At 37.3% G+C, this 18148-nt stretch overlaps 9 non-coding genes and 64 pseudogenes across 9 annotated transcripts; all 73 read left to right on the forward strand.

Annotated features, from left to right (window-relative positions):
- Nucleotides 1-72, forward strand: part of LOC148494286 (5S ribosomal RNA) — a 119-nt pseudogene extending 47 nt beyond the window's left edge.
- Nucleotides 73-188: 116 nt separating this feature from the next.
- Nucleotides 189-307, forward strand: LOC148494287 (5S ribosomal RNA). Its single transcript, XR_015871133.1, has one exon. It is a non-coding gene; the product is annotated as a 5S ribosomal RNA (ribosomal RNA).
- A 116-nt stretch (nt 308-423) lies between these two features.
- LOC148494288 (5S ribosomal RNA) lies at nt 424-542 on the forward strand (annotated as a pseudogene).
- Nucleotides 543-657: 115 nt separating this feature from the next.
- On the forward strand, nt 658-776 carry LOC148494289 (5S ribosomal RNA; annotated as a pseudogene).
- A 116-nt stretch (nt 777-892) lies between these two features.
- LOC148494290 (5S ribosomal RNA) lies at nt 893-1011 on the forward strand (annotated as a pseudogene).
- Nucleotides 1012-1127: 116 nt separating this feature from the next.
- Nucleotides 1128-1246, forward strand: LOC148494291 (5S ribosomal RNA; annotated as a pseudogene).
- Nucleotides 1247-1362: 116 nt separating this feature from the next.
- On the forward strand, nt 1363-1481 carry LOC148494292 (5S ribosomal RNA; annotated as a pseudogene).
- Nucleotides 1482-1585: 104 nt separating this feature from the next.
- LOC148494293 (5S ribosomal RNA) lies at nt 1586-1704 on the forward strand (annotated as a pseudogene).
- Nucleotides 1705-2055: 351 nt separating this feature from the next.
- On the forward strand, nt 2056-2174 carry LOC148494294 (5S ribosomal RNA; annotated as a pseudogene).
- A 115-nt stretch (nt 2175-2289) lies between these two features.
- LOC148494295 (5S ribosomal RNA) lies at nt 2290-2408 on the forward strand (annotated as a pseudogene).
- Nucleotides 2409-2523: 115 nt separating this feature from the next.
- Nucleotides 2524-2642, forward strand: LOC148494296 (5S ribosomal RNA; annotated as a pseudogene).
- Nucleotides 2643-2757: 115 nt separating this feature from the next.
- On the forward strand, nt 2758-2876 carry LOC148494297 (5S ribosomal RNA). Its single transcript, XR_015870774.1, has one exon. It is a non-coding gene; the product is annotated as a 5S ribosomal RNA (ribosomal RNA).
- Nucleotides 2877-2992: 116 nt separating this feature from the next.
- LOC148494298 (5S ribosomal RNA) lies at nt 2993-3111 on the forward strand (annotated as a pseudogene).
- A 104-nt stretch (nt 3112-3215) lies between these two features.
- LOC148494299 (5S ribosomal RNA) lies at nt 3216-3334 on the forward strand (annotated as a pseudogene).
- A 116-nt stretch (nt 3335-3450) lies between these two features.
- Nucleotides 3451-3569, forward strand: LOC148494300 (5S ribosomal RNA; annotated as a pseudogene).
- A 115-nt stretch (nt 3570-3684) lies between these two features.
- On the forward strand, nt 3685-3803 carry LOC148494301 (5S ribosomal RNA; annotated as a pseudogene).
- Nucleotides 3804-3918: 115 nt separating this feature from the next.
- On the forward strand, nt 3919-4037 carry LOC148494302 (5S ribosomal RNA; annotated as a pseudogene).
- Nucleotides 4038-4152: 115 nt separating this feature from the next.
- Nucleotides 4153-4271, forward strand: LOC148494303 (5S ribosomal RNA). The gene has a single exon (XR_015870776.1). It is a non-coding gene; the product is annotated as a 5S ribosomal RNA (ribosomal RNA).
- A 116-nt stretch (nt 4272-4387) lies between these two features.
- On the forward strand, nt 4388-4506 carry LOC148494304 (5S ribosomal RNA; annotated as a pseudogene).
- A 104-nt stretch (nt 4507-4610) lies between these two features.
- On the forward strand, nt 4611-4729 carry LOC148494305 (5S ribosomal RNA; annotated as a pseudogene).
- A 351-nt stretch (nt 4730-5080) lies between these two features.
- On the forward strand, nt 5081-5199 carry LOC148494306 (5S ribosomal RNA; annotated as a pseudogene).
- Nucleotides 5200-5314: 115 nt separating this feature from the next.
- Nucleotides 5315-5433, forward strand: LOC148494307 (5S ribosomal RNA; annotated as a pseudogene).
- A 115-nt stretch (nt 5434-5548) lies between these two features.
- Nucleotides 5549-5667, forward strand: LOC148494308 (5S ribosomal RNA; annotated as a pseudogene).
- A 115-nt stretch (nt 5668-5782) lies between these two features.
- On the forward strand, nt 5783-5901 carry LOC148494309 (5S ribosomal RNA; annotated as a pseudogene).
- A 116-nt stretch (nt 5902-6017) lies between these two features.
- LOC148494310 (5S ribosomal RNA) lies at nt 6018-6136 on the forward strand (annotated as a pseudogene).
- Nucleotides 6137-6252: 116 nt separating this feature from the next.
- Nucleotides 6253-6371, forward strand: LOC148494311 (5S ribosomal RNA). Its single transcript, XR_015871184.1, has one exon. It is a non-coding gene; the product is annotated as a 5S ribosomal RNA (ribosomal RNA).
- Nucleotides 6372-6487: 116 nt separating this feature from the next.
- LOC148494312 (5S ribosomal RNA) lies at nt 6488-6606 on the forward strand (annotated as a pseudogene).
- Nucleotides 6607-6722: 116 nt separating this feature from the next.
- LOC148494313 (5S ribosomal RNA) lies at nt 6723-6841 on the forward strand (annotated as a pseudogene).
- A 115-nt stretch (nt 6842-6956) lies between these two features.
- On the forward strand, nt 6957-7075 carry LOC148494314 (5S ribosomal RNA; annotated as a pseudogene).
- A 116-nt stretch (nt 7076-7191) lies between these two features.
- On the forward strand, nt 7192-7310 carry LOC148494315 (5S ribosomal RNA; annotated as a pseudogene).
- Nucleotides 7311-7426: 116 nt separating this feature from the next.
- On the forward strand, nt 7427-7545 carry LOC148494316 (5S ribosomal RNA; annotated as a pseudogene).
- A 116-nt stretch (nt 7546-7661) lies between these two features.
- LOC148494317 (5S ribosomal RNA) lies at nt 7662-7780 on the forward strand (annotated as a pseudogene).
- A 116-nt stretch (nt 7781-7896) lies between these two features.
- LOC148494318 (5S ribosomal RNA) lies at nt 7897-8015 on the forward strand (annotated as a pseudogene).
- A 116-nt stretch (nt 8016-8131) lies between these two features.
- LOC148494319 (5S ribosomal RNA) lies at nt 8132-8250 on the forward strand. The gene has a single exon (XR_015871185.1). It is a non-coding gene; the product is annotated as a 5S ribosomal RNA (ribosomal RNA).
- A 116-nt stretch (nt 8251-8366) lies between these two features.
- LOC148494320 (5S ribosomal RNA) lies at nt 8367-8485 on the forward strand (annotated as a pseudogene).
- A 116-nt stretch (nt 8486-8601) lies between these two features.
- Nucleotides 8602-8720, forward strand: LOC148494321 (5S ribosomal RNA). The gene has a single exon (XR_015871134.1). It is a non-coding gene; the product is annotated as a 5S ribosomal RNA (ribosomal RNA).
- A 116-nt stretch (nt 8721-8836) lies between these two features.
- LOC148494322 (5S ribosomal RNA) lies at nt 8837-8955 on the forward strand (annotated as a pseudogene).
- Nucleotides 8956-9070: 115 nt separating this feature from the next.
- On the forward strand, nt 9071-9189 carry LOC148494323 (5S ribosomal RNA; annotated as a pseudogene).
- A 116-nt stretch (nt 9190-9305) lies between these two features.
- On the forward strand, nt 9306-9424 carry LOC148494324 (5S ribosomal RNA; annotated as a pseudogene).
- Nucleotides 9425-9540: 116 nt separating this feature from the next.
- On the forward strand, nt 9541-9659 carry LOC148494325 (5S ribosomal RNA; annotated as a pseudogene).
- Nucleotides 9660-9775: 116 nt separating this feature from the next.
- On the forward strand, nt 9776-9894 carry LOC148494326 (5S ribosomal RNA; annotated as a pseudogene).
- Nucleotides 9895-9998: 104 nt separating this feature from the next.
- On the forward strand, nt 9999-10117 carry LOC148494327 (5S ribosomal RNA; annotated as a pseudogene).
- A 351-nt stretch (nt 10118-10468) lies between these two features.
- LOC148494328 (5S ribosomal RNA) lies at nt 10469-10587 on the forward strand (annotated as a pseudogene).
- Nucleotides 10588-10702: 115 nt separating this feature from the next.
- Nucleotides 10703-10821, forward strand: LOC148494329 (5S ribosomal RNA; annotated as a pseudogene).
- A 115-nt stretch (nt 10822-10936) lies between these two features.
- On the forward strand, nt 10937-11055 carry LOC148494330 (5S ribosomal RNA; annotated as a pseudogene).
- Nucleotides 11056-11170: 115 nt separating this feature from the next.
- On the forward strand, nt 11171-11289 carry LOC148494331 (5S ribosomal RNA). The gene has a single exon (XR_015870778.1). It is a non-coding gene; the product is annotated as a 5S ribosomal RNA (ribosomal RNA).
- Nucleotides 11290-11405: 116 nt separating this feature from the next.
- Nucleotides 11406-11524, forward strand: LOC148494332 (5S ribosomal RNA; annotated as a pseudogene).
- Nucleotides 11525-11628: 104 nt separating this feature from the next.
- Nucleotides 11629-11747, forward strand: LOC148494333 (5S ribosomal RNA; annotated as a pseudogene).
- A 351-nt stretch (nt 11748-12098) lies between these two features.
- LOC148494334 (5S ribosomal RNA) lies at nt 12099-12217 on the forward strand (annotated as a pseudogene).
- A 115-nt stretch (nt 12218-12332) lies between these two features.
- On the forward strand, nt 12333-12451 carry LOC148494335 (5S ribosomal RNA; annotated as a pseudogene).
- A 115-nt stretch (nt 12452-12566) lies between these two features.
- LOC148494336 (5S ribosomal RNA) lies at nt 12567-12685 on the forward strand (annotated as a pseudogene).
- A 115-nt stretch (nt 12686-12800) lies between these two features.
- Nucleotides 12801-12919, forward strand: LOC148494337 (5S ribosomal RNA; annotated as a pseudogene).
- A 116-nt stretch (nt 12920-13035) lies between these two features.
- Nucleotides 13036-13154, forward strand: LOC148494338 (5S ribosomal RNA; annotated as a pseudogene).
- A 116-nt stretch (nt 13155-13270) lies between these two features.
- On the forward strand, nt 13271-13389 carry LOC148494339 (5S ribosomal RNA). The gene has a single exon (XR_015871186.1). It is a non-coding gene; the product is annotated as a 5S ribosomal RNA (ribosomal RNA).
- Nucleotides 13390-13505: 116 nt separating this feature from the next.
- Nucleotides 13506-13624, forward strand: LOC148494340 (5S ribosomal RNA; annotated as a pseudogene).
- Nucleotides 13625-13740: 116 nt separating this feature from the next.
- LOC148494341 (5S ribosomal RNA) lies at nt 13741-13859 on the forward strand (annotated as a pseudogene).
- Nucleotides 13860-13974: 115 nt separating this feature from the next.
- On the forward strand, nt 13975-14093 carry LOC148494342 (5S ribosomal RNA; annotated as a pseudogene).
- Nucleotides 14094-14208: 115 nt separating this feature from the next.
- LOC148494343 (5S ribosomal RNA) lies at nt 14209-14327 on the forward strand (annotated as a pseudogene).
- A 115-nt stretch (nt 14328-14442) lies between these two features.
- Nucleotides 14443-14561, forward strand: LOC148494344 (5S ribosomal RNA; annotated as a pseudogene).
- A 115-nt stretch (nt 14562-14676) lies between these two features.
- Nucleotides 14677-14795, forward strand: LOC148494345 (5S ribosomal RNA; annotated as a pseudogene).
- A 116-nt stretch (nt 14796-14911) lies between these two features.
- On the forward strand, nt 14912-15030 carry LOC148494346 (5S ribosomal RNA; annotated as a pseudogene).
- Nucleotides 15031-15146: 116 nt separating this feature from the next.
- LOC148494347 (5S ribosomal RNA) lies at nt 15147-15265 on the forward strand. Its single transcript, XR_015871187.1, has one exon. It is a non-coding gene; the product is annotated as a 5S ribosomal RNA (ribosomal RNA).
- Nucleotides 15266-15381: 116 nt separating this feature from the next.
- Nucleotides 15382-15500, forward strand: LOC148494348 (5S ribosomal RNA; annotated as a pseudogene).
- Nucleotides 15501-15616: 116 nt separating this feature from the next.
- On the forward strand, nt 15617-15735 carry LOC148494349 (5S ribosomal RNA; annotated as a pseudogene).
- A 115-nt stretch (nt 15736-15850) lies between these two features.
- On the forward strand, nt 15851-15969 carry LOC148494350 (5S ribosomal RNA; annotated as a pseudogene).
- A 115-nt stretch (nt 15970-16084) lies between these two features.
- Nucleotides 16085-16203, forward strand: LOC148494351 (5S ribosomal RNA; annotated as a pseudogene).
- Nucleotides 16204-16319: 116 nt separating this feature from the next.
- LOC148494352 (5S ribosomal RNA) lies at nt 16320-16438 on the forward strand (annotated as a pseudogene).
- A 116-nt stretch (nt 16439-16554) lies between these two features.
- On the forward strand, nt 16555-16673 carry LOC148494353 (5S ribosomal RNA; annotated as a pseudogene).
- Nucleotides 16674-16777: 104 nt separating this feature from the next.
- On the forward strand, nt 16778-16896 carry LOC148494354 (5S ribosomal RNA; annotated as a pseudogene).
- Nucleotides 16897-17247: 351 nt separating this feature from the next.
- On the forward strand, nt 17248-17366 carry LOC148494355 (5S ribosomal RNA; annotated as a pseudogene).
- Nucleotides 17367-17481: 115 nt separating this feature from the next.
- Nucleotides 17482-17600, forward strand: LOC148494356 (5S ribosomal RNA; annotated as a pseudogene).
- Nucleotides 17601-17716: 116 nt separating this feature from the next.
- Nucleotides 17717-17835, forward strand: LOC148494357 (5S ribosomal RNA; annotated as a pseudogene).
- Nucleotides 17836-17951: 116 nt separating this feature from the next.
- LOC148494358 (5S ribosomal RNA) lies at nt 17952-18070 on the forward strand (annotated as a pseudogene).
- The last annotated feature ends 78 nt before the right edge of the window (nt 18071-18148 follow it).

Here is an 18148-nt window from a genome sequence, read left to right on the forward strand (position 1 = left end):
GAAGCTATGCAGTGTTGGGCCTGGTTAGTACTTGGATGGGAGACCACCTGGGAATACCAGGTGCTGTAGGTAATTTTATACTGCCATAACATTCTTTTCTATTACATTTTACATTTAATTTTTTCAACTTATCAATGAATTTACTTGAGTTAAGAAGTAATAGAGGTCTAAATTTAATGGTTTTGGGCATCTACAGCCAAACCACACTGGACATGCCCAATCTCGTCTGATCTTGGAAGCTATGCAGTGTTGGGCCTGGTTAGTACTTGGATGGGAGACCACCTGGGAATACCAGGTGCTGTAGGTAATTTTATACTGCCATAACATTCTTTTCTATTACATTTTACATTTAATTTTTTCAACTTATCAATGAATTTACTTGAGTTAAGAAGTAATAGAGGTCTAAAGTTAATGTTTTTGAGCACCTACAGCCAAACCACACTGTACATGGCTAATCTTGTCTGATCTTGGAAGCTATGCAGTGTTGGGCCTGGTTTGTACTTGGATGGGAGACCAACTGGGAATACCAGGAGCTGTAGGTAATTTTATACTGGCAAAACATTCTTTTCTATTACATTTTACATTTCTTTTTTCAACTTATCTTTGAATTTACTTGAGTTAAGAAGTAAAAGAGGTCTAAAGTTAATGTTTTTGAGCACCTACAGCCAAACCACACTGGACATGCCCAATCTTGTTTGATCTTGGAAGCTATGCAGTGTTGGGCCTGGTTAGTACTTGGATGGGAGACCACCTGGGAATACCAGGTGCTGTAGGTAATTTTATACTGCCATAACATTCTTTTCTATTACATTTTGCATTTAATTTTTTCAACTTATCAATGAATTTACTTGAGTTAAGAAGTAATAGAGGTCTAAAGTTAATGGTTTTGGGCACCTACAGCCAAACCACACTGGACATGCCCAATCTCATCTGATCTTGGAAGCTATGCAGTGTTGGGCCTGGTTAGTACTTGGATGGGAGACTACCTGGGCATGCCAGGTGCTGTAGGTAATTTTATGCAGCCATAACATTCTTTTCTATTACATTTTACTTTTAATGTTTTCAACTTATCAATGAATTTACTTGAGTTAAGAAGTAAAAGAAGTCTAAAGTTAATGTTTTTGAGCACCTACAGTCAAACCACAGAGGACATGCCCAATCTCATCTGATCTTGGAAGCTATGCAGTGTTGGGTCTGGTTAGTACTTGGATGGGAGACCACCTGGGAATACCAGGTGCTGTAGGTAATTTTATAGAGCCATAACATTCTTTTCTATTACATTTTACATTTAATTTTTTCAACTTATCAATGAATTTATTTGAGTTAAGAAGTAAAAGAGGTCTAAAGTTAATGTTTTTGAGCGCCTACAGCCAAACCACACTGGACATACCCAATCTCATTTTATCTTGGAAGCTATGCAGTGTTGGGCCTGGTTAGTACTTGGACGGAAGACCACCTGGGATTACCAGGTGCTGTAGGTAATTTTATATAGCCATAACATTCTTTTCTATTACATTTTTTCAACTTATCAATGAATTTACTTGAGTTAAGAAGTAAAAGAGGTTTAAAGTTAATGTTTTTGAGCACCTACAGTCAAACCACACTGGACATTCCCAATCTCGTCTGATCTTGGAAGCTATGCAGTGTTGGGCCTGGTTAGTACTTGGATGGGAGACCCCCTGGGAATACCAGGTGCTGTAGGTAATTTTATACTGCCATAACATTCTTTTCTATTACATTTTACATTTAATTTTTTCAACTTATCAATGAATTTACTTGAGTTAAGAAGTAATAGAGGTCTAAATTTAATGATTTTGAGCACCTACAGCCAAACCACACTGGACATGCCCAATCTCGTCTGATCTTGTAAGCCTTGCTGTGTTGGGCCTGGTTTGTACTTGGATGGGAGACCACCTGGGAATACCAGTTGCTGTAGCAAATTTTATACAGCCAAAACATTCTTTTCTATTACATTTTACATTTAATTTTTTCAACTTATCATTGAATTTACTTGAGTTAAGAAGTAAAAGAGGTCTAAAGTTAATGTTTTTGAGCACCTACAGCCAAACCACACTGGACATGCCCAATCTTGTCTGATCTTGGAAGCTATGCAGTGTTGGGCCTGGTTAGTACTTGGATGGGAGACCACCTGGGAATACCAGGTGCTGTAGGTAATTTTATACTGGCAAAACATTCTTTTCTATTACATTTTACATTTCATTTTTCAACTTATCATTGAATTTACTTGAGTTAAGAAGTAAAAGAGGTCTAAAGTTAATGTTTTAGAGCACCTACAGCCAAACCTCACTGGACATGCCCAATCTTGTCTGATCTTGGAAGCTATGCAGTGTTGGGCCTGGTTAATACTTGGATGGGAGACCACCTGGGAATACCAGGAGCAGTAAGTAATTTTATACTGGCAAAACATTCTTTTCTATTACATTTTACATTTCTTTTTTCAACTTATCTTTGAATTTACTTGAGTTAAGAAGTAAAAGAGGTCTAAAGTTAATGTTTTTGAGCACCTACAGCCAAACCACACTGGACATGCCCAATCTTGTTTGATCTTGGAAGCTATGCAGTGTTGGGCCTGGTTAGTACTTGGATGGGAGACCACCTGGGAATACGAGGAGCTGTAGGTAATTTTATACTGCCATAACATTCTTTTCTATTACATTTTACATTTCATTTTTCAACTAATCATTGAATTTACTTGAGTTAAGAAGTAAAAGAGGTCTAAAGTTAATGTTTTTGAGAACCTACAGCCAAACCACACTGGACATGCCCGATCTCGTCTGATCTTGGAAGCTATGCAGTGTTGGGCCTGGTTAGTACTTGGATGGGAGACCACCTGGGAATACCAGGTGCTGTAGGTAATTTTATAGAGCCATAACATTCTTTTCTATTACATTTTACATTTAATTTTTTCAACTTATCAATGAATTTATTTGAGTTAAGAAGTAAAAGAGGTCTAAAGTTAATGTTTTTGAGCGCCTACAGCCAAACCACACTGGACATACCCAATCTCATTTTATCTTGGAAGCTATGCAGTGTTGGGCCTGGTTAGTACTTGGACGGAAGACCACCTGGGATTACCAGGTGCTGTAGGTAATTTTATATAGCCATAACATTCTTTTCTATTACATTTTTTCAACTTATCAATGAATTTACTTGAGTTAAGAAGTAAAAGAGGTCTAAAGTTAATGTTTTTGAGCACCTACAGTCAAACCACACTGGACATTCCCAATCTCGTCTGATCTTGGAAGCTATGCAGTGTTGGGCCTGGTTAGTACTTGGATGGGAGACCCCCTGGGAATACCAGGTGCTGTAGGTAATTTTATACTGCCATAACATTCTTTTCTATTACATTTTACATTTAATTTTTTCAACTTATCAATGAATTTACTTGAGTTAAGAAGTAATAGAGGTCTAAATTTAATGATTTTGAGCACCTACAGCCAAACCACACTGGACATGCCCAATCTTGTCTGATCTTGGAAGCTATGCAGTGTTGGGCCTGGTTAGTACTTGGATGGGAGACCACCTGGGAATACCAGGTGCTGTAGGTAATTTTATACTGGCAAAACATTCTTTTCTATTACATTTTACATTTCATTTTTCAACTTATCATTGAATTTACTTGAGTTAAGAAGTAAAAGAGGTCTAAAGTTAATGTTTTAGAGCACCTACAGCCAAACCTCACTGGACATGCCCAATCTTGTCTGATCTTGGAAGCTATGCAGTGTTGGGCCTGGTTAATACTTGGATGGGAGACCACCTGGGAATACCAGGAGCAGTAAGTAATTTTATACTGGCAAAACATTCTTTTCTATTACATTTTACATTTCTTTTTTCAACTTATCTTTGAATTTACTTGAGTTAAGAAGTAAAAGAGGTCTAAAGTTAATGTTTTTGAGCACCTACAGCCAAACCACACTGGACATGCCCAATCTTGTTTGATCTTGGAAGCTATGCAGTGTTGGGCCTGGTTAGTACTTGGATGGGAGACCACCTGGGAATACGAGGAGCTGTAGGTAATTTTATACTGCCATAACATTCTTTTCTATTACATTTTACATTTCATTTTTCAACTAATCATTGAATTTACTTGAGTTAAGAAGTAAAAGAGGTCTAAAGTTAATGTTTTTGAGAACCTACAGCCAAACCACACTGGACATGCCCGATCTCGTCTGATCTTGGAAGCTATGCAGTGTTGGGCCTGGTTAGTACTTGGATGGGAGACCACCTGGGAATACCAGGTGCTGTAGGTAATTTTATAGAGCCATAACATTCTTTTCTATTACATTTTACATTTAATTTTTTCAACTTATCAATGAATTTATTTGAGTTAAGAAGTAAAAGAGGTCTAAAGTTAATGTTTTTGAGCGCCTACAGCCAAACCACACTGGACATACCCAATCTCATTTTATCTTGGAAGCTATGCAGTGTTGGGCCTGGTTAGTACTTGGACGGAAGACCACCTGGGATTACCAGGTGCTGTAGGTAATTTTATATAGCCATAACATTCTTTTCTATTACATTTTTTCAACTTATCAATGAATTTACTTGAGTTAAGAAGTAAAAGAGGTCTAAAGTTAATGTTTTTGAGCACCTACAGTCAAACCACACTGGACATTCCCAATCTCGTCTGATCTTGGAAGCTATGCAGTGTTGGGCCTGGTTAGTACTTGGATGGGAGACCCCCTGGGAATACCAGGTGCTGTAGGTAATTTTATACTGCCATAACATTCTTTTCTATTACATTTTACATTTAATTTTTTCAACTTATCAATGAATTTACTTGAGTTAAGAAGTAATAGAGGTCTAAATTTAATGATTTTGAGCACCTACAGCCAAACCACACTGGACATGCCCAATCTCGTCTGATCTTGTAAGCCTTGCTGTGTTGGGCCTGGTTTGTACTTGGATGGGAGACCACCTGGGAATACCAGTTGCTGTAGCAAATTTTATACAGCCAAAACATTCTTTTCTATTACATTTTACATTTAATTTTTTCAACTTATCATTGAATTTACTTGAGTTAAGAAGTAAAAGAGGTCTAAAGTTAATGTTTTTGAGCACCTACAGCCAAACCACACTGGACATGCCCAATCTTGTCTGATCTTGGAATCTATGCAGTGTTGGGCCTGGTTAGTACTTGGATGGGAGACCACCTGGGAATACCAGGTGCTGTAGGTAATTTTATACTGGCAAAATATTCTTTTCTATTACATTTTACATTTCATTTTTCAACTTATCATTGAATTTACTTGAGTTAAGAAGTAAAAGAGGTCTAAAGTTAATGTTTTTGAGCACCTACAGCCAAACCTCACTGGACATGCCCAATCTTGTCTGATCTTGGAAGCTATGCAGTGTTGGGCCTGGTTAATACTTGGATGGGAGACCACCTGGGAATACCAGGAGCAGTAAGTAATTTTATACTGGCAAAACATTCTTTTCTATTACATTTTACATTTCTTTTTTCAACTTATCTTTGAATTTACTTGAGTTAAGAAGTAAAAGAGGTCTAAAGTTAATGTTTTTGAGCACCTACAGCCAAACCACACTGGACATGCCCAATCTTGTTTGATCTTGGAAGCTATGCAGTGTTGGGCCTGGTTAGTACTTGGATGGGAGACCACCTGGGAATACAAGGAGCTGTAGGTAATTTTATACTGCCATAACATTCTTTTCTATTACATTTTACATTTCATTTTTCAACTAATCATTGAATTTACTTGAGTTAAGAAGTAAAAGAGGTCTAAAGTTAATGTTTTTGAGCACCTACAGCCAAACCACACTGGACATGCCCGATCTCGTCTGATCTTGGAAGCTATGCAGTGTTGGGCCTGGTTAGTACTTGGATGGGAAACTACCTGGGCATGCCAGGTGCTGTAGGTAATTTTATGCAGCCATAACAATCTTTTCTATTACATTTTACTTTTAATTTTTTCAACTTATCAATGAATTTACTTGAGTTAAGAAGTAACAGAGGTCTAAAGTTAATGTTTTTGAGCACCTATAGTCAAACCACAGAGGACATGCCCAATCTCATCTGATCTTGGAAGCTATGCAGTGTTGGGCCTGGTTAGTACTTGGATGGGAGACCACCTGGGAATACCAGGTGCTGTAGGTAATTTTAGACAGCCAAAACATTCTTTTCTATTACATTTTACATTTAATTTTTTCAACTTATCAATGAATTTACTTGAGTTAAGAAGTAAAAGAGGTCTAAAGTTAATGTTTTTGAGCACCTACAGCCAAACCACGCTGGACTTGCCCAATCTCATCTGATCTTGGAAACTATGCAGTGTTGGGCCTGGTTAGTACTTGGATGGGAGACCACCTGGGAATACCAGGTGCTGTAGGTAATTTTATAGATGCATAGCATTCTTTTCTATTACATTTTACATTTAATTTTTTCAACTTATCAATGAATTTATTTGAGTTAAGAAGTAAAAGAGGTCTATAGTTAATGTTTTTGAGCACCTACAACCAAACCACACTGGACATGCCCAATCTTGTTTGATCTTGGAAGCTATGCAGTGTTGGGCCTAGTTAGTACTTGGATGGGAGACCACCTTGGAATACCAGGTGCTGTAGGTAATTTTATACTGCCATAACATTCTTTTCTATTACATTTTACATTTAATTTTTTCAACTTATCAATGAATTTACTTGAATTAAGAAGTAATAGAGGTCTAAATTTAATGGTTTTGGGCATCTACAGCCAAACCACACTGGACATGCCCAATCTCGTCTGATCTTGGAAGCTATGCAGTGTTGGGCCTGGTTAGTACTTGGATTGGAGACCACCTGGGAATACCAGGTGCTGTAGGTAATTTTATACTGGCAAAACATTCTTTTCTATTACATTTTACATTTCATTTTTCAACTAATCATTGAATTTACTTGAGTTAAGAAGTAAAAGAGGTCTAAAGTTAATGTTTTTGAGCACCTACAGCCAAACCACACTGGACATGCCCAATCTCATCTGATCTTGGAAGCTACGCAGTGTTGGGCCTGGTTAGTACTTGGATGGGAGACTACCTGGGCATGCCAGGTGCTGTAGGTAATTTTATGCAGCCATAACATTCTTTTCTATTACATTTTACTTTTAATGTTTTCAACTTATCAATGAATTTACTTGAGTTAAGAAGTAAAAGAGGTCTAAAGTTAATGTTTTTGAGCACCTACAGTCAAACCACAGAGGACATGCCCAATCTCATCTGATCTTGGAAACTATGCAGTGTTGGGTCTGGTTAGTACTTGGATGGGAGACCACCTGGGAATACCAGGTGCTGTAGGTAATTTTATAGAGCCATAACATTCTTTTCTATTACATTTTACATTTAATTTTTTCAACTTATCAATGAATTTATTTGAGTTAAGAAGTAAAAGAGGTCTAAAGTTAATGTTTTTGAGCACCTACAGCCAAACCACACTGGACATTCCCGATCTCATCTGATCTTGGAAGCTATGCAGAGTTGGGCCTGGTTAGTACTTGGATGGGAAACTACCTGGGCATGCCAGGTGCTGTAGGTAATTTTATGCAGCCATAACATTCTTTTCTATTACATTTTACTTTTAATTTTTTCAACTTATCAATGAATTTACTTGAGTTAAGAAGTAACAGAGGTCTAAAGTTAATGTTTTTGAGCACCTATAGTCAAACCACAGAGGACATGCCCAATCTCATCTGATCTTGGAAGCTATGCAGTGTTGGGCCTGGTTAGTACTTGGATGGGAGACCACCTGGGAATATCAGGTGCTGTAGGTAATTTTATACTGCCATAACATTCTTTTCTAATACATTTTACATTTAATTTTTTCAACTTATCAATGAATTTACTTGAGTTAAGAAGTAATAGAGGTCTAAATTTAATGCTTTTGAGCACCTACAGCCAAACCACACTGGACATGCCCAATCTCGTCTGATCTTGCAAACTATGCAGTGTTGGGCCTGGTTTGTACTTGGATGGGAAACCACCTGGGAATACCAGGTGCTGTAGGTAATTTTAGACAGCCAAAACATTCTTTTCTATTACATTTTACATTTAATTTTTTCAACTTATCAATGAATTTACTTGAGTTAAGAAGTAAAAGAGGTCTAAAGTTAATGTTTTTGAGCACCTACAGCCAAACCACGCTGGACTTGCCCAATCTCATCTGATCTTGGAAACTATGCAGTGTTGGGCCTGGTTAGTACTTGGATGGGAGACCACCTGGGAATACCAGGTGCTGTAGGTAATTTTATAGATGCATAGCATTCTTTTCTATTACATTTTACATTTAATTTTTTCAACTTATCAATGAATTTATTTGAGTTAAGAAGTAAAAGAGGTCTATAGTTAATGTTTTTGAGCACCTACAACCAAACCACACTGGACATGCCCAATCTTGTTTGATCTTGGAAGCTATGCAGTGTTGGGCCTGGTTAGTACTTGGATGGGAGACCACCTGGGAATACCAGGTGCTGTAGGTAATTTTATACTGCCATAACATTCTTTTCTATTACATTTTACATTTAATTTTTTCAACTTATCAATGAATTTACTTGAGTTAAGAAGTAATAGAGGTCTAAATTTAATGGTTTTGGGCATCTACAGCCAAACCACACTGGACATGCCCAATCTCGTCTGATCTTGGAAGCTATGCAGTGTTGGGCCTGGTTAGTACTTGGATGGGAGACCACCTGGGAATACCAGGTGCTGTAGGTAATTTTATACTGCCATAACATTCTTTTCTATTACATTTTACATTTAATTTTTTCAACTTATCAATGAATTTACTTGAGTTAAGAAGTAATAGAGGTCTAAAGTTAATGTTTTTGAGCACCTACAGCCAAACCACACTGTACATGGCTAATCTTGTCTGATCTTGGAAGCTATGCAGTGTTGGGCCTGGTTTGTACTTGGATGGGAGACCAACTGGGAATACCAGGAGCTGTAGGTAATTTTATACTGGCAAAACATTCTTTTCTATTACATTTTACATTTCTTTTTTCAACTTATCTTTGAATTTACTTGAGTTAAGAAGTAAAAGAGGTCTAAAGTTAATGTTTTAAAGCACCTACAGCCAAACCACACTGGACATGCCCAATCTTGTTTGATCTTGGAAGCTATGCAGTGTTGGGCCTGGTTAGTACTTGGATGGGAGACCACCTGGGAATACCAGGTGCTGTAGGTAATTTTATACTGCCATAACATTCTTTTCTATTACATTTTGCATTTAATTTTTTCAACTTATCAATGAATTTACTTGAGTTAAGAAGTAATAGAGGTCTAAAGTTAATGGTTTTGGGCACCTACAGCCAAACCACACTGGACATGCCCAATCTCATCTGATCTTGGAAGCTATGCAGTGTTGGGCCTGGTTAGTACTTGGATGGGAGACTACCTGGGCATGCCAGGTGCTGTAGGTAATTTTATGCAGCCATAACATTCTTTTCTATTACATTTTACTTTTAATGTTTTCAACTTATCAATGAATTTACTTGAGTTAAGAAGTAAAAGAAGTCTAAAGTTAATGTTTTTGAGCACCTACAGTCAAACCACAGAGGACATGCCCAATCTCATCTGATCTTGGAAGCTATGCAGTGTTGGGTCTGGTTAGTACTTGGATGGGAGACCACCTGGGAATACCAGGTGCTGTAGGTAATTTTATAGAGCCATAACATTCTTTTCTATTACATTTTACATTTAATTTTTTCAACTTATCAATGAATTTATTTGAGTTAAGAAGTAAAAGAGGTCTAAAGTTAATGTTTTTGAGCGCCTACAGCCAAACCACACTGGACATACCCAATCTCATTTTATCTTGGAAGCTATGCAGTGTTGGGCCTGGTTAGTACTTGGACGGAAGACCACCTGGGATTACCAGGTGCTGTAGGTAATTTTATATAGCCATAACATTCTTTTCTATTACATTTTTTCAACTTATCAATGAATTTACTTGAGTTAAGAAGTAAAAGAGGTTTAAAGTTAATGTTTTTGAGCACCTACAGTCAAACCACACTGGACATTCCCAATCTCGTCTGATCTTGGAAGCTATGCAGTGTTGGGCCTGGTTAGTACTTGGATGGGAGACCCCCTGGGAATACCAGGTGCTGTAGGTAATTTTATACTGCCATAACATTCTTTTCTATTACATTTTACATTTAATTTTTTCAACTTATCAATGAATTTACTTGAGTTAAGAAGTAATAGAGGTCTAAATTTAATGATTTTGAGCACCTACAGCCAAACCACACTGGACATGCCCAATCTCGTCTGATCTTGTAAGCCTTGCTCTGTTGGGCCTGGTTTGTACTTGGATGGGAGACCACCTGGGAATACCAGTTGCTGTAGCAAATTTTATACAGCCAAAACATTCTTTTCTATTACATTTTACATTTAATTTTTTCAACTTATCATTGAATTTACTTGAGTTAAGAAGTAAAAGAGGTCTAAAGTTAATGTTTTTGAGCACCTACAGCCAAACCACACTGGACATGCCCAATCTTGTCTGATCTTGGAAGCTATGCAGTGTTGGGCCTGGTTAGTACTTGGATGGGAGACCACCTGGGAATACCAGGTGCTGTAGGTAATTTTATACTGGCAAAACATTCTTTTCTATTACATTTTACATTTCATTTTTCAACTTATCATTGAATTTACTTGAGTTAAGAAGTAAAAGAGGTCTAAAGTTAATGTTTTAGAGCACCTACAGCCAAACCTCACTGGACATGCCCAATCTTGTCTGATCTTGGAAGCTATGCAGTGTTGGGCCTGGTTAATACTTGGATGGGAGACCACCTGGGAATACCAGGAGCAGTAAGTAATTTTATACTGGCAAAACATTCTTTTCTATTACATTTTACATTTCTTTTTTCAACTTATCTTTGAATTTACTTGAGTTAAGAAGTAAAAGAGGTCTAAAGTTAATGTTTTTGAGCACCTACAGCCAAACCACACTGGACATGCCCAATCTTGTTTGATCTTGGAAGCTATGTAGTGTTGGGCCTGGTTAGTACTTGGATGGGAGACCACCTGGGAATACGAGGAGCTGTAGGTAATTTTATACTGCCATAACATTCTTTTCTATTACATTTTACATTTCATTTTTCAACTAATCATTGAATTTACTTGAGTTAAGAAGTAAAAGAGGTCTAAAGTTAATGTTTTTGAGAACCTACAGCCAAACCACACTGGACATGCCCGATCTCGTCTGATCTTGGAAGCTATGCAGTGTTGGGCCTGGTTAGTACTTGGATGGGAGACCACCTGGGAATACCAGGTGCTGTAGGTAATTTTATAGAGCCATAACATTCTTTTCTATTACATTTTACATTTAATTTTTTCAACTTATCAATGAATTTATTTGAGTTAAGAAGTAAAAGAGGTCTAAAGTTAATGTTTTTGAGCGCCTACAGCCAAACCACACTGGACATACCCAATCTCATTTTATCTTGGAAGCTATGCAGTGTTGGGCCTGGTTAGTACTTGGACGGAAGACCACCTGGGATTACCAGGTGCTGTAGGTAATTTTATATAGCCATAACATTCTTTTCTATTACATTTTTTCAACTTATCAATGAATTTACTTGAGTTAAGAAGTAAAAGAGGTCTAAAGTTAATGTTTTTGAGCACCTACAGTCAAACCACACTGGACATTCCCAATCTCGTCTGATCTTGGAAGCTATGCAGTGTTGGGCCTGGTTAGTACTTGGATGGGAGACCCCCTGGGAATACCAGGTGCTGTAGGTAATTTTATACTGCCATAACATTCTTTTCTATTACATTTTACATTTAATTTTTTCAACTTATCAATGAATTTACTTGAGTTAAGAAGTAATAGAGGTCTAAATTTAATGATTTTGAGCACCTACAGCCAAACCACACTGGACATGCCCAATCTCGTCTGATCTTGTAAGCCTTGCTGTGTTGGGCCTGGTTTGTACTTGGATGGGAGACCACCTGGGAATACCAGTTGCTGTAGCAAATTTTATACAGCCAAAACATTCTTTTCTATTACATTTTACATTTAATTTTTTCAACTTATCATTGAATTTACTTGAGTTAAGAAGTAAAAGAGGTCTAAAGTTAATGTTTTTGAGCACCTACAGCCAAACCACACTGGACATGCCCAATCTTGTCTGATCTTGGAATCTATGCAGTGTTGGGCCTGGTTAGTACTTGGATGGGAGACCACCTGGGAATACCAGGTGCTGTAGGTAATTTTATACTGGCAAAATATTCTTTTCTATTACATTTTACATTTCATTTTTCAACTTATCATTGAATTTACTTGAGTTAAGAAGTAAAAGAGGTCTAAAGTTAATATTTTTGAGCACCTACAGCCAAACCTCACTGGACATGCCCAATCTTGTCTGATCTTGGAAGCTATGCAGTGTTGGGCCTGGTTAATACTTGGATGGGAGACCACCTGGGAATACCAGGAGCAGTAAGTAATTTTATACTGGCAAAACATTCTTTTCTATTACATTTTACATTTCTTTTTTCAACTTATCTTTGAATTTACTTGAGTTAAGAAGTAAAAGAGGTCTAAAGTTAATGTTTTTGAGCACCTACAGCCAAACCACACTGGACATGCCCAATCTTGTTTGATCTTGGAAGCTATGCAGTGTTGGGCCTGGTTAGTACTTGGATGGGAGACCACCTGGGAATACAAGGAGCTGTAGGTAATTTTATACTGCCATAACATTCTTTTCTATTACATTTTACATTTCATTTTTCAACTAATCATTGAATTTACTTGAGTTAAGAAGTAAAAGAGGTCTAAAGTTAATGTTTTTGAGCACCTACAGCCAAACCACACTGGACATGCCCGATCTCGTCTGATCTTGGAAGCTATGCAGTATTGGGCCTGGTTAGTACTTGGATGGGAAACTACCTGGGCATGCCAGGTGCTGTAGGTAATTTTATGCAGCCATAACAATCTTTTCTATTACATTTTACTTTTAATTTTTTCAACTTATCAATGAATTTACTTGAGTTAAGAAGTAACAGAGGTCTAAAGTTAATGTTTTTGAGCACCTATAGTCAAACCACAGAGGACATGCCCAATCTCATCTGATCTTGGAAGCTATGCAGTGTTGGGCCTGGTTAGTACTTGGATGGGAAACCACCTGGGAATACCAGGTGCTGTAGGTAATTTTAGACAGCCAAAACATTCTTTTCTATTACATTTTACATTTAATTTTTTCAACTTATCAATGAATTTACTTGAGTTAAGAAGTAAAAGAGGTCTAAAGTTAATGTTTTTGAGCACCTACAGCCAAACCACGCTGGACTTGCCCAATCTCATCTGATCTTGGAAACTATGCAGTGTTGGGCCTGGTTAGTACTTGGATGGGAGACCACCTGGGAATACCAGGTGCTGTAGGTAATTTTATAGATGCATAGCATTCTTTTCTATTACATTTTACATTTAATTTTTTCAACTTATCAATGAATTTATTTGAGTTAAGAAGTAAAAGAGGTCTATAGTTAATGTTTTTGAGCACCTACAACCAAACCACACTGGACATGCCCAATCTTGTTTGATCTTGGAAGCTATGCAGTGTTGGGCCTGGTTAGTACTTGGATGGGAGACCACCTTGGAATACCAGGTGCTGTAGGTAATTTTATACTGCCATAACATTCTTTTCTATTACATTTTACATTTAATTTTTTCAACTTATCAATGAATTTACTTGAATTAAGAAGTAATAGAGGTCTAAATTTAATGGTTTTGGGCATCTACAGCCAAACCACACTGGACATGCCCAATCTCGTCTGATCTTGGAAGCTATGCAGTGTTGGGCCTGGTTAGTACTTGGATTGGAGACCACCTGGGAATACCAGGTGCTGTAGGTAATTTTATACTGGCAAAACATTCTTTTCTATTACATTTTACATTTCATTTTTCAACTAATCATTGAATTTACTTGAGTTAAGAAGTAAAAGAGGTCTAAAGTTAATGTTTTTGAGCACCTACAGCCAAACCACACTGGACATGCCCAATCTTGTCTGATCTTGGAAGCTATGCAGTGTTGGGCCTGGTTTGTACTTGGATGGGAGACCAACTGGGAATACCAGGAGCTGTAGGTAATTTTATACTGGCAAAACATTCTTTTCTATTACATTTTACATTTCTTTTTTCAACTTATCTTTGAATTTTCTTGAGTTAAGAAGTAAAAGAGGTCTAAAGTTAATGTTTTTGAGCACCTACAGCCAAACCTCACTGGACATGCCCAATCTTGTCTGATCTTGGAAGCTATGCAGTGTTGGGCCTGGTTAATACTTGGATGGGAGACCATCTGGGAATACCAGGAGCAGTAAGTAATTTTATACTGGCAAAACATTCTTTTCTATTACATTTTACATTTCTTTTTTCAACTTATCTTTGAATTTACTTGAGTTAAGAAGTAAAAGAGGTCTAAAGTTAATGTTTTTGAGCACCTACAGCCAAACCACACTGGACATGCCCAATCTTGTTTGATCTTGGAAGCTATGCAGTGTTGGGCCTGGTTAGTACTTGGATGGGAGACCACCTGGGAATACAAGGAGCTGTAGGTAATTTTATACTGCCATAACATTCTTTTCTATTACATTTTACATTTCATTTTTCAACTAATCATTGAATTTACTTGAGTTAAGAAGTAAAAGAGGTCTAAAGTTAATGTTTTTGAGCACCTACAGCCAAACCACACTGGACATGCCCGATCTCGTCTGATCTTGGAAGCTATGCAGTGTTGGGCCTGGTTAGTACTTGGATGGGAAACTACCTGGGCATGCCAGGTGCTGTAGGTAATTTTATGCAGCCATAACAATCTTTTCTATTACATTTTACTTTTAATTTTTTCAACTTATCAATGAATTTACTTGAGTTAAGAAGTAACAGAGGTCTAAAGTTAATGTTTTTGAGCACCTATAGTCAAACCACAGAGGACATGCCCAATCTCATCTGATCTTGGAAGCTATGCAGTGTTGGGCCTGGTTAGTACTTGGATGGGAGACCACCTGGGAATACCAGGTGCTGTAGGTAATTTTAGACAGCCAAAACATTCTTTTCTATTACATTTTACATTTAATTTTTTCAACTTATCAATGAATTTACTTGAGTTAAGAAGTAAAAGAGGTCTAAAGTTAATGTTTTTGAGCACCTACAGCCAAACCACGCTGGACTTGCCCAATCTCATCTGATCTTGGAAACTATGCAGTGTTGGGCCTGGTTAGTACTTGGATGGGAGACCACCTGGGAATACCAGGTGCTGTAGGTAATTTTATAGATGCATAGCATTCTTTTCTATTACATTTTACATTTAATTTTTTCAACTTATCAATGAATTTATTTGAGTTAAGAAGTAAAAGAGGTCTATAGTTAATGTTTTTGAGCACCTACAACCAAACCACACTGGACATGCCCAATCTTGTTTGATCTTGGAAGCTATGCAGTGTTGGGCCTGGTTAGTACTTGGATGGGAGACCACCTGGGAATACCAGGTGCTGTAGGTAATTTTATACTGCCATAACATTCTTTTCTATTACATTTTACATTTAATTTTTTCAACTTATCAATGAATTTACTTGAATTAAGAAGTAATAGAGGTCTAAATTTAATGGTTTTGGGCATCTACAGCCAAACCACACTGGACATGCCCAATCTCGTCTGATCTTGGAAGCTATGCAGTGTTGGGCCTGGTTAGTACTTGGATTGGAGACCACCTGGGAATACCAGGTGCTGTAGGTAATTTTATACTGGCAAAACATTCTTTTCTATTACATTTTACATTTCATTTTTCAACTAATCATTGAATTTACTTGAGTTAAGATGTAAAAGAGGTCTAAAGTTAATGTTTTTGAGCACCTACAGCCAAACCACACTGGACATGCCCAATCTTGTCTGATCTTGGAAGCTATGCAGTGTTGGGCCTGGTTTGTACTTGGATGGGAGACCAACTGGGAATACCAGGAGCTGTAGGTAATTTTATACTGGCAAAACATTCTTTTCTATTACATTTTACATTTCTTTTTTCAACTTATCTTTGAATTTACTTGAGTTAAGAAGTAAAAGAGGTCTAAAGTTAATGGTTTTGGGCACCTACAGCCAAACCACACTGGACATGCCCAATCTCATCTGATCTTGGAAGCTATGCAGTGTTGGGCCTGGTTAGTACTTGGATGGGAGACTACCTGGGCATGCCAGGTGCTGTAGGTAATTTTATGCAGCCATAACATTCTTTTCTATTACATTTTACTTTTAATGTTTTCAACTAATCAATGAATTTACTTGAGTTAAGAAGTAAAAGAGGTCTAAAGTTAATGTTTTTGAGCACCTACAGTCAAACCACAGAGGACATGCCCAATCTCATCTGATCTTGGAAGCTATGCAGTGTTGTGCCTGGTTATTACTTGGATGGGAGACCACCTGGGAATACCAGGTGCTGTAGGTAATTTTATAGAGCCATAACATTCTTTTCTATTACATTTTACATTTAATTTTTTAAACTTATCAATGAATTTATTTGAGTTAAGAAGTAAAAGAGGTCTAAAGTTAATGTTTTTGAGCGCCTACAGCCAAACCACACTGGACATACCCAATCTCATTTTATCTTGGAAGCTATGCAGTGTTGGGCCTGGTTAGTACTTGGACAGAAGACCACCTGGGATTACCAGGTGCTGTAGGTAATTTTATATAGCCATAACATTCTTTTCTATTACATTTTTTCAACTTATCAATGAATTTACTTGAGTTAAGAAGTAAAAGAGGTCTAAAGTTAATGTTTTTGAGCACCTACAGTCAAACCACACTGGACATTCCCAATCTCGTCTGATCTTGGAAGCTATGCAGTGTTGGGCCTGGTTAGTACTTGGATGGGAGACCCCCTGGGAATACCAGGTGCTGTAGGTAATTTTATACTGCCATAACATTCTTTTCTATTACATTTTACATTTAATTTTTTCAACTTATCAATGAATTTACTTGAGTTAAGAAGTAATAGAGGTCTAAATTTAATGATTTTGAGCACCTACAGCCAAACCACACTGGACATGCCCAATCTCGTCTGATCTTTTAAGCCTTGCTGTGTTGGGCCTGGTTTGTACTTGGATGGGAGACCACCTGGGAATACCAGTTGCTGTAGCAAATTTTATACAGCCAAAACATTCTTTTCTATTACATTTTACATTTAATTTTTTCAACTTATCATTGAATTTACTTGAGTTAAGAAGTAAAAGAGGTCTAAAGTTAATGTTTTTGAGCACCTACAGCCAAACCACACTGGACATGCCCAATCTTGTCTGATCTTGGAAGCTATGCAGTGTTGGGCCTGGTTTGTACTTGGATGGGAGACCAACTGGGAATACCAGGAGCTGTAGGTAATTTTATACTGGCAAAACATTCTTTTCTATTACATTTTACATTTCTTTTTTCAACTTATCTTTGAATTTACTTGAGTTAAGAAGTAAAAGAGGTCTAAAGTTAATGTTTTTGAGCACCTACAGCCAAACCACACTGGACATGCCCAATCTTGTTTGATCTTGGAAGCTATGCAGTGTTGGGCCTGGTTAGTACTTGGATGGGAGACCACCTGGGAATACCAGATGCTGTAGGTAATTTTATACTGCCATAACATTCTTTTCTATTACATTTTGCATTTAATTTTTTCAACTTATCAATGAATTTACTTGAGTTAAGAAGTAATAGAGGTCTAAAGTTAATGGTTTTGGGCACCTACAGCCAAACCACACTGGACATGCCCAATCTCATCTGATCTTGGAAGCTATGCAGTGTTGGGCCTGGTTAGTACTTGGATGGGAGACTACCTGGGCATGCCAGGTGCTGTAGGTAATTTTATGCAGCCATAACATTCTTTTCTATTACATTTTACTTTTAATGTTTTCAACTTATCAATGAATTTACTTGAGTTAAGAAGTAAAAGAGGTCTAAAGTTAATGTTTTTGAGCACCTACAGTCAAACCACAGAGGACATGCCCAATCTCATCTGATCTTGGAAGCTATGCAGTGTTGTGCCTGGTTATTACTTGGATGGGAGACCACCTGGGAATACCAGGTGCTGTAGGTAATTTTATAGAGCCATAACATTCTTTTCTATTACATTTTACATTTAATTTTTTAAACTTATCAATGAATTTATTTGAGT

This window comes from Taudactylus pleione, unplaced genomic scaffold, assembly GCF_031769625.1.
Source record: "Taudactylus pleione unplaced genomic scaffold, aTauple2 ptg000550l, whole genome shotgun sequence".
Classification (NCBI taxonomy): Eukaryota; Metazoa; Chordata; class Amphibia; order Anura; family Myobatrachidae; genus Taudactylus; species Taudactylus pleione.